At 42.4% G+C, this 15006-nt stretch overlaps 1 pseudogene; it reads left to right on the top strand.

Annotated features, from left to right (window-relative positions):
- The first annotated feature begins 13800 nt into the window (after nt 1-13800).
- Nucleotides 13801-15006, top strand: part of LOC142047719 (olfactory receptor 10C1-like) — a 6393-nt pseudogene continuing 5187 nt past the window's right edge.

The raw sequence follows: 15006 nt of genomic DNA, 5'->3' as shown, positions 1-15006 counted from the left end.
TTACAATTTCATTTTGAGTTTCCTTATAAATGTAATTGGCTGATGACAATATTGCCTCCATGTGAACATACCATGCAACATCTTCATGCAGAATGGGGTATTTACATGCGTAAAAATCCAGACAAATATAACTCAAAAAAAATAAGACTTACTTTAGGTTTACACTTATGTAAATGAAATCCAGACTCACTCACTCACTCACTCTCTATCTATCTATCTTTCTATCTGTCATCAACCTTGCACATAAAATGAGTAGCCATAGCAAAGTCGCTAGTGGGGTTTCTGGCTCTTCTTATTTTTTAGGATAAAAACTCTGATAGAGGTATCAATACATTTGTTCATTGTGGATTTTTTTTTTTGTCCGTTCTTTAATATATATTTTTGGTGGTGTTTGATATTTTTTATTTGTTTCTTTGTTGCAGTTATGTTTGAGGTGGGAAGCCATGGAGAGATGGGAAGGGTTTGGTTACTCAGGGCATCATCTGGACAGCTAAACAGCCGTGTCTCCTCTGTTCTCCAACCTGGGGTGCCTCTTACATTGCTTTACTGTGAAAATAGTGACTCCTGATAAGTAAATACACAGTCTCCAGCATGTCACTTGTCCCCAGGTACATAGTATCGAGTGCTACTAGCCAGCCACTCATGAATTACACTGCAGCACAACTCCCCCAGATTCTCAGTCCCAAGCCTTCCCCCAGAAATGTATGTCTTACACTACCCAATACACTACTGGATGGCACCAGTTCATCTGAATTTTGTCATTTCATCAAAGGGAAATTATAGGCATCAGCCTTGTTGTTACAAATGTTTTTTTTTCCCCATAAACTTTAACCCAAACATATCAGTTGGATAAAACAAGAGAACAAGTTTATTAACTACAGTAAGTAAGGAAAGGTTTTAAGTGGCTACATGTAATGAAACATAAAAGTCAGAATTGGTTACAAAGGAAGGGAAAGACAAAATGTAAACTAATGGCTAACTTAACGAGCTAGCAGAATTCAAATCAAAGGCATTTCTCTCACCACATGCTGCAGTAAATATCACAGCCTGGGTGTCTTTTCAGTCTAGAACTTTCTCTCCTTCTTTCAGTGTCCTTCAGATATTCATTGATGTCATGAGCAGAGAGATGGGAGAAGGAGTGGGGGCAAGTATTTTCCTCCCCCTCTTTATAATTCAAATTCTTGTGCTAGAAACATCCTTGCTGGGTCACGGTGGACATGAGACTTCAATAGTCCCCGTGATGAAATGTAAATATTTTGTTCAGTCTTTCCCCTGTCCAAAAATGATTTTCACCAGCTGAGAAACTGGCCCATTACACATTTTAAATCCATATTCTTTGTGTGTGAATTGAAACCAAAGATGAGAGAAAAGTTCCAAACCTGTCTGCACGTTCTTAGTCCTTAACTACAAGAGTGGAACTTTTAATGGTTAAGGGGCACTTCTTTCCCTCTACAGATTGAAGTTTGGAGTTCAGTGTTGCTAAGATTTTCTGTATCCGATCAACAGCTTCTATTAGGATGAATGGCTTGACATCTTTCTTTCTTTCTTTCTTTCTTTCTTTCAAAAGGCAAGATACTTAGTAAGCAACAATATCCCTACCTACTCTGAAGTCAACAGCTCATGGTCTCAAGTATCAGAGGGGTAGCCATGTTAGTCTGGATCTTTAAAAGCAGCAAAGAATCCTGTAGCACCTTATAGACTAACAGACGTTTTGGAGCATGAGCTTTCATGGCTGAATACCACTTCATCAATGCATGTAGTGGAGATTTCCAGGGGCAGGAATATAAGCAGGCAAGCTAGAGATAACCAGGTTAGTTCAATTATGGAGGATGAGCCCTTCTAGCAGTTAAGGTGTGAAAACCAAGAGAGGAGAAACTGGTTTTGTAGTTGGCAAGCCATCACAGTCTCTGTTTAATCCTGAGCTGATGGTGTCAAATTTGCAGATGAATTGAAGCTCAGCAGTTCTCTTTGAAGTCTGGTCCTGAAGTTTTTTGCGCAGATGGCCACCTTAAGATCTGCTATAGTGTGCAGGGAGGTTGAAGTGTTCTCCTACAGGTTTGTATATTGTGATTCCAATATCTCATTTTGTGTCCATTTATCCTTTCCGTAGAGATTGCCAGTTTGGTCGATGTACATAGAGAGGGGCATTGCTGGCATATGATGGCGTATATTACCTTGGTGGACGTGCAGGTGAATGAACCGATGATGGTGTGGCTGATCTGGTTAGGTCCTGTGATGGTGTCACCGGTTAGATATGTGGCAGAGTTGGCATCGAGGTTGTTGCATGGATTGGTTCCTGAGCTACAGTTACTATGGTGCGGTGCAGATACTGGTGAGAATATGTTTCAGGTTGCATTCTTACTACAGTCACAGAAGGGATTTTCCATCACGTAGCAAATCTGCCCTCTTGAGACCCGTATTGACATTGATAGATGAATTCTTCCATCAACCACAAGTGGGGTTAGGTTGATCTAACTATGTTGCAGAGGGCATGACATTTTCACAGCTCTGAATGATGTAGCTAGGCTGACCTCCATTTTAGGTGTATACCAGGCCTAGACTCCCAGAATGCATGTTCATTATTTCACAATGAAGCCGAGGGGTAGAGTTAAGGTTATGTGGCAGTTTTGAACTGAGGATTTCAATTCTTTAATATTGGTTTCTTTTTAAGTTCAAACTTAACACTGAATTTCCCTGAATCTCTATGTCCTGTTATCCACCATGACTTCCACCTGTCAATGACTTTCTTCTCCCTTTCCTTAGGAATTAATGCTGAGACTTACAGAAGAGCCAGATTGTTAAAGTTCTTTAGGTGCCTAGTAGGATTTTCAAAAGAGCCTAGGTGTCTAATATACAATGAAACATCCTGTTTAGGACCTAGAGGGATTCACAAAGGTATTTAGATGCATTTTCAAAAGTGGCTAATGGCCAAGTTTTTAAAAGTACTTAGGCATTGAAAAAGACAGATGCCTAGTAGAATTTTCCGAACACACTAAGCAGTTAGGCACCTAATTCTTCTGGAAATCAATGAAGTTAGGCATGTATGAAGAATAGCATTTTGAAAATCCCACCAAAACCTATCTACATTTTAGGTGCATAAATACTTCTGAAAATCTTGCTCTTTAAATTTTTGAAAATCCCATTTTAGGTCTAATGGAAGGGACTGAGAGCCAGGTCTGATCCCAGACCTGACTCTGTGAAATCAGGATTCGGTGTCTGAGATTCTTTTCATCAATATTTTAAAATGTTGATTAAAATTTCAAAAAATAAAGTTTGAAATTTCAAAAGTTTTAATGAAACTGCTGTTAGGTTCCTCGCCAGCTCCAAAAGAAAAATATCATCTCTAAAGCCATCTGAACGCGTCAGATTTTTTTCTGAACCTTCAGTCTAACAAATAATGGTATATCATTCCCTCTATTTGACATTGGTGAGTCCTCACCTGGAGAACTGCGCCCGTTTTTGCCCCACACTACATGAAGGATATGGAAAAATGGAAAAAATTCCAAAGTAGGGTGGTACAGCATGGCCAGAGGGCAGCAGGAGAGTGTTAGCAGGGAGCCTTATTCCCTGCAAGGGAGAGAAGGTTTGCTAAGATTAACTAGAGCACCTGTAGCCAATTAGAGCACCTAGCTATCAATTAGAGCACCAGCAGTCAGTCATGTGATAAAAACCCCTGCTTCAGTCAGACAGTGTGGGAGTTGGAGCAGGAAGTTTGTTGGAGCAGAGAGCAGGTTGAAGGAGTTAGAGAAGAGAAGAGAAGAGTTTTGAAGAGAGACAAAAGAAAGTTTGGAGGATGTTGAGGTGGCTGAGAAATCAAAAGAAACCTAGGTAAGGGGTACCTGGTTGTGTAGAAGGAGGCAAGAAGCCCCTTCACAAGCTGAAGGGCAGGAAGGGAAGTAACCCTGGGGAAGGAATCCTAGTTCAAGTGGTTCACCACAAACCTCAGGCCCCTGGGTTGGGACCTGGAGAAGAGGGGGCCCAGTCCCTCCCTCTCCACCTCCTCCTCAAGGACATAGGGTAATTAAAATACCAGTTCAGAGGCAAGCAATCGTGCCCTGAACTTCCCCAAAGAAGAGAAGCGTGAGACCCAGCATAACAGGACTGGCAATTTGCCACAGGGCAACAAAATGATTAGAGGCTGGGGGGCATGACTTATGAGGAGAGGCTGAGAACTGGGATGGTTTAGTTTGTGAAGAGAAGAATGAGGGGGATTTGATAGCTGCTTTCAATCACCTGAAAGGGGTTCCAAAAAGGAGATCTAGACTGTTCTCAGTGGTAGCAGATGACAGAACAAGATTAATGGTTTCCAGTGCAGTGGAGAGGTTTAGGTTGGATATTAGGAAAAACTCCACTAGAAGGATGGTGAAGCACTGAATGGGTTACCTAGGGAGTGGGGGAATCTCCTCCTAGAGTTTTTAAGGTCAGGCTTGCCAAAGCCCTGGCTGGATGATTTAGTTGGGTTGGTCCTGCTTTGAGCAGAGGGTTGGACTAGATTACCTCTGAGGTCCCTTCCAACCCTCATATTCTATGATTACTTGGACAGGTTTTCGAGTGAGCCATAGGATTGCTTTCCACAATGACCACGGACGAAAAGAGTTTCGTCAGTTGAGTTCTCCTTGAAATTATGTCAGGCTGCAGGATATTACTGTATTATTGATTATATGCTGAAGTGCCTAGAGTTTTATCATCATAATCATCATTCTTCTTATTATTATTCTTTAATTAAAAGTTTAAAAAAATAACTAAGTTATGTCATTCTTGCTAGTTGGAAGCGGCTATTTTGATGAGGAAGGTTCCTATTGTTTCCAAGAATATCTGATTTTAATAATGAGCCAATCTAATCCCACTGAAGTCACTGGGGATTAGTCTTTCCACTTCAAAGAATAAGGATTTGGCAATGGCTTGGAAACAAAAAGACCCGTTTTCTCTAATATCACCCTAGAGTAAGTCAGTGTGACAAAGATGTAAGGGTAAAATTTCCCATGTTAGATATACTGGCGCCAAAGCAGAGATCCATTGACATCACCGTTTAATGCCAATGAAGTTGTGGCCAAAGATTCTGGGTTAAACTCAGTATTGCTATAACATTGATTGATGTGACTTGTGATAGCTAGGCTTAGAAGGATCAGATTTTGATTGATAAATGTTAATAAGTTAGTAACAGGACCAAAACAAATTCACCATGGCTAAAGAGCAAAGTAATATAAGTATGATAGTTAGAGGCAAAAAGTCACCCTTTAAACACTGTAAGTTAAATCATACTGTGGAAAATCATAAGGAGAATAAAGCTCTGCAAGTTAAGTGTAACAGTATAATTCGGTAGACCAAACAAGAGAACAAGAGCACTTCACAGTTTGAACTCATGGCACAGAGATGGGGGCCTAATGAACAGCGAGGTTCTGTTGTGTGCAAGGAGGGGCCAACCATGGCCAGAAGTAAGGAGGACTTGCTGAGAGTAAGCAGGACTCTACTCAAGCAGAAACACTGATGGATTTCAGACTCCCAGAAGAGGTGAGACCAGAGCAAGAGAGGGGACATCTCAGGACACTGTCATTTCCAAATAATGTCTAACACACAAAAGCTTTAAAAGTAAAGTTACTGTATTTAAGAAATCCTTTAGCTCATCCTGTATTTCCTGTTTATCTGCTACATTGTCCCTGAAAGGGTTAAACTAGATGCTCAAAGTCACCACAATCTAGGTGGAGCTTGGAGCAAGGGAAGATGTGTGTGTAAGCTGCTGGGGGGGTTGGAAGAACTCAAAAACTTTTTTTGAGATCCAGAGCAGATGGATGGTAAAAAATCCACACCCCTGAATGATACAGCTATACCCCTCTTGTAGACAATACTATGTTGACGGGATCCACTTTTTCTGTCAACATAGCTGCTGCCGCTTAGGAAAGTGGGTTAACTACTGTCGGTGTAGAAACATCTTCACTTAAGCACTACAGGAGTGCAACTGCATCAGGGCACCTATGCCGATGCAGCGTTTTAAGTGTTGACTTGCACTTAGGTACCTGTTAGAGGGTGTGGCTTAGCACACACCTGTCTGGTCAGTATTTCCCATTGTTTAGTTAGGTGCCTCCCTACAAAGCATACTGGCTTCGCTGGATCCCATTCTTCAATGTCTGTCTCTTCCTGTTCATTGTACAGGAACCTGGGCACCTAACTCAAATTCTGGTGATTTTCTAGGTACCCAAAGGTTAAGTGCTGAGATGTTCAGGGTTGCAACACAAAATGGCCAACTTTCTAAATGTATTTGGGTGCCTAGTGGGATTTTCAAAAGCTGCTAGGTGCACAAGACCCATGAAAGTTTGAGTTTTAGGTACCTCAGTCCTTTGGAAAATCCTTTCTGGCATTTAAAAAGTTTTGAAATTGTGGCACCCAAATCCTTTTGTGAATCTATCCCTGAGTGTCTGAAATTCCCTAAGAGGCTTTGAACATACACCTTTCCAACATTGAGGGTTTTGGAAACTTCATCTGGGTGTTACCAATGGCTCCTATCTTAGTAATGGGCTGAACACAGACTCCAGTATCAAATGTTCGTGCACTTTGAGCATTCAAAATCTAAATCAAAAAATGTGAATACGATGCATACAAATCAGGATTATACGTCAGTAGATGATAAACTTTAAGATATGTTACTGGCATATGTAGCATAAAAGACATTCTAAGCATATTTCCATAAAGCTATGGAGTACCATCCAGCAATAGTAGCTTCTTGTCCAACACTCAATAATTATGAATTTAAAAACTCAGACTCTTCTTGAAGTTTCGCTTTGTTGCAATTCTTGCTAATATATTTTAGTAGTGATGCCTCATTAAAACCAGGTCATTGTAGTATTTGCGCAGACACTGGTAAAATATGTGTGTTCATTGACACTGGAATTTTGCCTTCTCAGGCTACAGCCCAAAGCTCTTGACATGTACAGGAGGTGCCCTGCGCTTACTCGTTCTTGCAAATTTGTCCTGAAGTGTGCTAAAAACCTGGACTGATCAATTCTTCTAGATTTATTTCTAGTGCACTCCCTTGAGAACAGAATCTTTCCCATTTCACAGAGCTCAGAAGGGGGGAATGACACAAAGCCACCTTGCCTTCTGATTGAAAGAATAAGCCTGCGTGTACGTAGATTTCATCTCTATCTTCTGAGCTATCCCATGCCAAGATACTCTTGCATGTTCTGTAGCACTCATGGAATGCGGGTGTGAATTGAGACCTCATTTCCCTTTCAAAGTCCAGGGCTCAAGCCCAGAATTGCTCCTGTTCCCTAAAGATGCCTCAATGGGACACATTGAAATCCCTGGCTCTCCACGCTTTTAGTTTCTTGCCTGCTGGTGCAGAGACATAACAGCAAGCCCAGAGTTCAGCTATTGTAGCAACCAAAGCAATCGGATATGAACCAAGTGGAATCCATGTGAATGCTTTATGACCACAGGATGGATTATCTCCAGCAAGCATAGCAGCGTGAGTGATAGAGGAACAGCTTAACAGAATCGAACCGAATGTATCCTGGTACAAAGTCACTGGTTTCATGTAGAGTAACCAGGATGGGCTTGCCCTGTGAAGAGGACCAGTTAACTGACTCGCCAGATCCTGTCTGCAATTACAGCAGAAACCAATGGGAATGTTGGGTGCTCGCGGTAAATGTGGGGCAAATACAATAGACTCTTGCTCCAGAACGTGACTGTGAATGATTTTCAAGGGGCGTTGCGTAAGTTGCACACCCATCCTACCCGCACAAGGGGAGGAACGGCCAATCCTGTCGTCCATTACACCTACTCTGCACATACCATGTCTTAAGACTCACAGATTTGTCATGTTTCCCTTGTTCTGCTTTTCCTTTATCATGTCACTATGAGAGTGCCAGATCATTAAGCCCAAGGGTCTCAGGCTGAAGTCTACATTTTCCAATAGAACCATAGAAGCCCATTAGCAGCTGTGTAATCTTCTCCCTAAGTTGCCAACTCCCTGGAAAGATGTGCTCTCCACGGCCTGGAGGAAACTCTCTGATCAGGATTCTCTCTCGCACCCCTTTGACTCCTCTCATATAAGTAATGGAGCACAAGGTGTAACTATATCCTGTGTGATTGCTGCCTTGTGTACCAGAACATATGTGTTCTACAAACTGCCACACAGAGTCCCCAGTCCATTATCTATACAGGCCACAATGAAGCATCAGACGGAACTGAGCTTTGATCCTTATGCTAATATGGCCACTGGATGTCAAAGGTGTCTGCACTGGAGGAAACTGGTCATCTACGCAGGGACAGATCAAAGAGTTCCAATGAGTTCAGGGATGGTTTGTTCTGGTGCTTTGTTTAGCCAATGATGAAAGAGGCCATACTCGTAAATTTAAGACTGCTAAATTTCTACTTCAACAACCTTTGCTGCATTTAGGTTCAAAAAGGGACGTCAATTTTCAATGAGGCAAGCCTGTCCACTGGATCGTCAAGATACTCCACTTGGATTGGAATAAACCTTTGCTTATACTCCCCGGTCCACATTGTTTTCCAGCTGTATCTAGATGTGAATGGTCCCTTCTCTCATACTGAAAATGGGAAAATAGTCAAAATCGTATAACATCCAGGAGTATTGCAGAGACCTCAGTTGGTCATACCTAGTGCCACCTCCGTGCTCAAATCCAGGATTGTAAGTTTCACCAACTAATCATCTTCGCAGCCAGGCTATGCTTCAAGCTGGGCCTTAAACCTCTTAAAGGAAGAGATTCGCACCACCCTCCACAGTAACCCATTCAGTGGTTTCAGCTACTACCTTCCTAGTGAAAAAGATTTCCTAATTCCATCCTATCAACCTCCTCCGACACTGCAACTTGAGACCACTACCTTGTTCTTCATCAGCTATCACTGAGTTAAAGTCTTGATCGCTCCTCTTTGCTAACCGTCACCTTCGGCTAAGTGTGGACACGCAGCTATCAAGATCCCCTCATCTTCTTCTTCTGCAGACTAAATAATCCCATGTAATTGCCTCTCCTCAAATAAATCTCGTGCTCCAGACCCTGAATCGTCTTAGTTGTCCTTTCGCTGGACTCTTTCCAATTTTTTAACATCCCTTTCTAGCGTGGTCCCCAAAACTGGACACGAGTACTCCAGAGTGAGGGCTCCATAATGCCAAAGCAATAGAGGGAATGCACGTTTCGCTGCGATCGTCTCTGCAATCTCTTCTTATACACGCCCAAAATGTGATATAGGCCTTTTTCCAATTTGTACAAGGGCCACAAAATGTCACGTCTAAGATCCAGCTTTCATCCTTTAACCCTAGAGGTCCTTTTCTGCCAGAACTGCTGCCTAGCTTTTCGGCTCCCTAGTTGGTACAGTGATGGGAGCTCTTTCCATTCTAAGACTGCAGGCACTCTACACTTGGTACCTTTTGAACTCAATCAGATTCTGCCGCTTTGGCCCAATCCATATTGTCTTCTAGGTCACTTGCATATCTGTCTTAAACCTTCCGAAGTCAAATTCTTACCCTCTCCCAGTTTAGACTCTAATTTGCAACTGGATAAGGATGTAATCCACTAACCATCTTCACAATCATAATGAAGAAATTGAACAAACATCCCCAGGCCACCCTTGGGCGTTTCACCGCCATTAGACAGGAGCCATCTGTCCACTACCCGTTGAGCCTGACAATCTAGCCAGCTTTCTCTCCACTTATAGGTCTCATTTCATGCCAGTCCAATACTTCTTTAATCTTGCTGCAAGAAAATACGCTGTGGAACCGTATCAATAAGCTCTTCTAAAGTAAGAATAACCCACATCCACTGCTTTCTCTCATCCACAGAGGCACTTATCTCTCATAGAAGGGCAATAGGCTAGATCAGGGACCATGACCTTGCCTTGGTGAAATCCATGCTGACTTGTTCCTGATCACTTTCCTACTCGCCTCTAAGTGCTCAGGAAATTGATCCTTGGGACCGATCCAACTGATTTTTCCAAGGGACTGAGTTAAGGCTGACTGGCCTGTAGTTCTCCCAATCCTCCTTTCGTCCCTTTTTTTAAAGATGGCACTACGATAGCCTTTCCAGTCAATCCGGGACCTCCTAGATCACCACAGTTTCAAAGATAATGGCCAAATGGCTCTTACAATCAAATCCTAACTCAGAATTGGCAGCACATTTGGCCCATGTGCTCATGCCAGCTTACCTAAATGTCCTGAACCTCTTCTAATCTCCGCAAAGAGGCTGCGGCACTTCTCTCCATACTGTGTCTGCCTCGTGCACGCAGTCGCTGGTGAACTGACCTTGTTCATGGCAAGAAACAGAGGCATAAAAAAGAACTGAGTATATTAGCTTTTTCGCACATCCTCTCTCACTAGGTTGCCTCCCCCGTTCAGTAAGGGACTCATACTTTCCTGACCTATCTTCTTGTTGCTAACATACCTGAAGAAACCTTCTTGTTACTCTAACATCCCTTGCTAGCTGCAACTCCAAGTGTGATTTGGCTTCTTGATTTCACTCACTGCATGCCTGAAAATATTTTTATTCTCCTCCCTGTCATTTGTCCAAGGTTCCACTTCTTGTTAGCTTCATTTTTGTGTTGAGATCAGCAAGGATTTCACTGTTAAGCCAAGCTGGTTGCCTGCCATATTTACTATTCTTTCCATTCATCAGGATGGTCTTGTCTACAACCTCATAGGATTTTAAAATACAGCCAGCTCCCCTGGACTCCTTCCCTTATAGGTATTTTCCCAGGAGATCATGCCCATTCAATTCCCTGAGAGAATCAAAGTCTGCTTTTCTGAAGTCCATGATCCGTATTCCTGGCTGCTCTCTTTTCTCTTGTGTCAGGATCCTTGACTTGACCATCCTCATGGTCACTGCCTCCCAGTTGCCTATGCACTTTTGCTTCCCCTTCAAAATTCTTCCTGTTTGTGCTGCACAGGTGCAAGAAGAACTCTCCCTTAGTTGATCCTCCATCACTTACATCAGAAATTCTCCCTATACACTTTCCTATTTAGTCAAACTTAAACTGAATTGTCCGCTGAATCTTATGTCCCGTTATCCACCATGACGTCCCACTGTCCAATGACTTCTCTCCCTTTCCTTAGGAATTAATGCTGAGACTTACAGAAGAGCAGATATGTTAAAGTTCTTTAGGTGCCTAGTAGGATTTTCAAAGAGGCCATAGGTGTTCTAATATACAATGAAATCATCCTGTTTTACGGACGCTAGAGTGGGAATTCCACAAAGGTATATAGATGCATTTTCAAAGTGCTAATGGCCAAGTTTTTAAAAAGTACTTAGGCATGAAAAACAACAGACAGATGCCTAGTAGATTTCAGAAACACTAACAGATTAGGTCACCTAATTCTTCTGGAAATCAAAAGAAGTTAGGCATGTATGAGATTAGCCACTTTGAACAATCCCACCAAACCCTATCGCTCATCTTTAGGTGCATAAATACTTCTGAAAAGATCTTGCTCTTTTGAAATTTTTTGAACAATCCCATTTTTAGGTTAATGAAGGGACTGGAGAGCCAGGTCATGATCCCAGACCTACTCGTGAAATCAGGAATCGTGGTGTCTGAGATTTCTTTTTCATCAGATATTTTAAAATGTATATTAAAAATTGCAAAAATAAAATTTGAATTTAAAAGTTTTAAATGAAACTGCTGTTAGGCTTCCTGCAGCCCCTCCAAAGAAAATATCATCTCCTAAAGCTCATCTGAACGTCAGATTTTTTTCTGATCTCTATCAGTCTAACAAATAATGGTATATATCATTCCCCTCTATTTGACATTGGTGGATTACTCATCTGATGAGACTGAGCCGGTTGGGCCCTACACTACATGAAGGATATGGAAAAATTGGAAAAATTCAATGTAGGGTGGCTACAGCAATGGCCAGAGGCGGCAGGAGAGTGTTAGCAGGGAGCCTTAATTCCCTGCAAGGGGGAGGAAGGTTTGCTAAGATTAACTAGAGCACCTGTAAGCCAATTAGGGCACCTGTAGTCAATAGAGCAGCCTGAGCAGTTAGCAGAGCCTGAAAGCAATAAGAGCACCAGCAGTCAGTCAATGGGTGAATAAACAACCCTTGCTTCGGTCAGACAGTGGGGAGTGGAGCAGGAAGTTTGGTTGAGGGAGAGAGCAGGTTGTAAGGCGTTTGGAGAAGAAGACAGAGAAGACGTTTCTTGAAGAGAGACAAAAGGAAATTTGAGAGGCTGAGGTGGGCTGAGAAATCCAAAAGAAACCCAGGTACGGGGTACTGTTTGTGTAGAAGAGGGCAAGAAAGCCCTTCCACAAAGCTGAAAGGGCAGGAGAGGGAAGTATACCCTGGGAGGAACCTCTAGTTCAAGTGTTCACACACAAACCTCAGGGCCCCTGGGTTGGGACTGGAGAAGAGGCGGGCCAGGGTCCGCCTCCATCCTCCACTCCCCTTCCTCAAGGACAACTAGTGGGTAACTTAAAATACCAGTTCAGAGGCAGCATCGTGCCCTGAACCTTCCCAAAGAAGAGAAAGCATGAACCGCAGCATAACTAGGATGGCAATTTGCCACATGGGCAACAAAGGCTGGGGGGCATGACTTATGAGGAGAGGCTGAGGGACCTGGGATGGTTTTTAGTTTGGAAGAAGAGAGATATGAGGGGATTTGAGTAGCTGCTTGTCATCTTTGAAGGGGTTCCAAAAGGATGGGATGCTAGACTGTTCTCAGTGTAGCAGATGACAGAACAAAGATTAATGGTTTCCAGCTGCAGTGGGAGAGGTTTAGGTTGGATAGTAGGAAAAACTGTTCCACTAAGAAGGATGGGAAGATGGCAATGGGTTTACTAGGGAGGTGGTGGAATCTCCTTCCTTAGAGTTTTTAAGGTGCAGGCGTTGCCAAGCCCTGGCTGGGATGATTATTAGCTGGGGTAGGTCCCTGCTTTGAGGACAAGGGTTGGACTAGATGCCTCCTGCGGTCCTTCCAGACCCTCACTATCCATGTTACTGTTGAGACAGGGGTTTTCCGAAGTGAGCCATAGGATTTGCTTTCCACAATGACGCACATGCCGGGACGGAAAGGGTTATGTCTAGTTGAGTTCTTCCTTGAAATTATGTCAGGCTGCAGAGATATTACGTATTATGGATTATATGCTGAAGTGACCTAGAGTTTTTATCATCATAATCATCATTCTTATTATTATTCTTTTAATTAATTTATAAAAAATAACTACAAGTAATGTCCTTCTTGCAGGTTGGAAGCGGCTATTTTGATGGGAAGGGTTCTATTGTTTCAGAATATCTTGACTTGTAATAATGAGGCCAAATCTGAATCCACTGAAAGTCACTGGGGGATTAGTCTTCCACTTTAAGATAATCAGGATTTGGCGCAATTGGCTTGGAAACAAAAAGACCCGGTTTCTCTAATTAATCACCCTAGAGTAGTCAGCTGACAAAGATGTTAAGGGTAAAATTTCCCATGTTAGATAACCTGGCGCCAAAGAGTAGCCGTTCTTGACATCACCGATTTAAATGCCAATGAAGTTGTGGCCAAGATTCTGGTTGAACTCAGATTGCTATAAAAACATTGATGTAATGTGACTTTGGTAGCTAGGCTTAGAAGGATCAGATTTTGATTGATAAATGTTAATAAAGTTAGTAAACAGCGACCAAAACAAATTCACCATGGCTAAAGAGCAAAGTAATAATATAGTATGATAGTTAGAGGCAAAAAGTCATCCTTTTAAACACTGGAAAGTTTAAATCCACTGGTCGAAATCATAAGGAGAATAAGATCTGGGCAGTCAAGTGAACAGTATAGAATTCGTAGACCAACAAGAGAACAAGAGCACTTCACAGTTGAACCAATGGCGACAGAGATGGGGGCTAATGAACGCGAGCGTTCTGTTTGTGTGAAGAGGGGCCCAATCGAATGGCCAGAAGTAAAGAAGGACTTACTGAAGAGTAAGCAGACTCTGCTCAAGCGGAAACACTTGATGGATTTCAGACTCCCAAGAGGTGAGACCAGAGCAAGAGAGGGGACATCTCAAGACCTCTTGTTTCCAAATAATGTCTAACACACAAACCTTTAAAAGAAAGTTACGTATTTAAGAAATCCCTTAGCTCATCACTGTATTTCCTGTTTATCTGGCTACATTGTCCCTGAAAGGGTATAACTAGATTGCCAAAGTCACCACAATCTAGGTGCGCTTGAGCAGGGAAGATTTTGTGTAACTGCTGGGGGGGATTGAAGAAACTCAAAAACTTTTTTTGAGATCCAGAGCAGATGGATGGTGAAAATCACACACCCTGAATGATAAACAGCTATACTCCTCTTGTAGAATAGTACTTGTTGACCGGGAACACTTTTTCTGTCAACATAGGCTACTGCCGCTTAGCGAAAGTGGATTAACTACTGTCGGTATAGACACATTTACTTACAGCACTACAGGGGTGGCAACTGCAGATCAGGGCACCTATGCTGATGCAGCGTTTAAATGTTGATTTGCACTTAGGTACCTGTTTAGAGGGTTGTGGCTTAGCACACACCTGTCTGGTCGTATTTCCATAAAGTTTAGTTAGTGCTCCTACAAAAGCATACTGGCTCGCTGGATCCCATTCTTCAAGTCTGTCTCTCCTGTTACCGTCTACAGGACCTGGGCACCTAAATCAGGGTTTAGCAAATCATCAGTGATTTTAGGTCCCCAAAGGTTAAGTGCTGAGATGTACAGAGCTGCAACAAAAATAGCTTTACTTTCAAATGTAATTTGGTGTGCCTTGTGGGATTTTTTCAAAAGCTGCTAGGTGCCCAACATCATGAAAGCGGTGAGTTTTGGTTACCTTCAGTCATTTGAAAATCCTTTCTGCATTTTAAAAACTTTGAAATGTGGCACCCAGTTTTTTGTGAATCATCCTGAGTATCTGAAAATCCCCTAAGAGGCTTTGAACATACACCATTTCGCCAACATTGAGGGTTTGAAACTTCTACTGGGTGTTACCATGGCCCTTTCTTAGTATAGGGCTGAACACAGACTCAGTATAAATGCACGTGCACTGTCGCATTCAAAATCTAG

This window comes from Chelonoidis abingdonii, chromosome 14, assembly GCF_003597395.2.
Source record: "Chelonoidis abingdonii isolate Lonesome George chromosome 14, CheloAbing_2.0, whole genome shotgun sequence".
In the NCBI taxonomy this organism is placed as follows: domain Eukaryota; kingdom Metazoa; phylum Chordata; order Testudines; family Testudinidae; genus Chelonoidis; species Chelonoidis abingdonii.
Note: the sequence above shows the minus strand (reverse complement) of the source record. Positions and strands in the feature narration are given on the sequence as shown.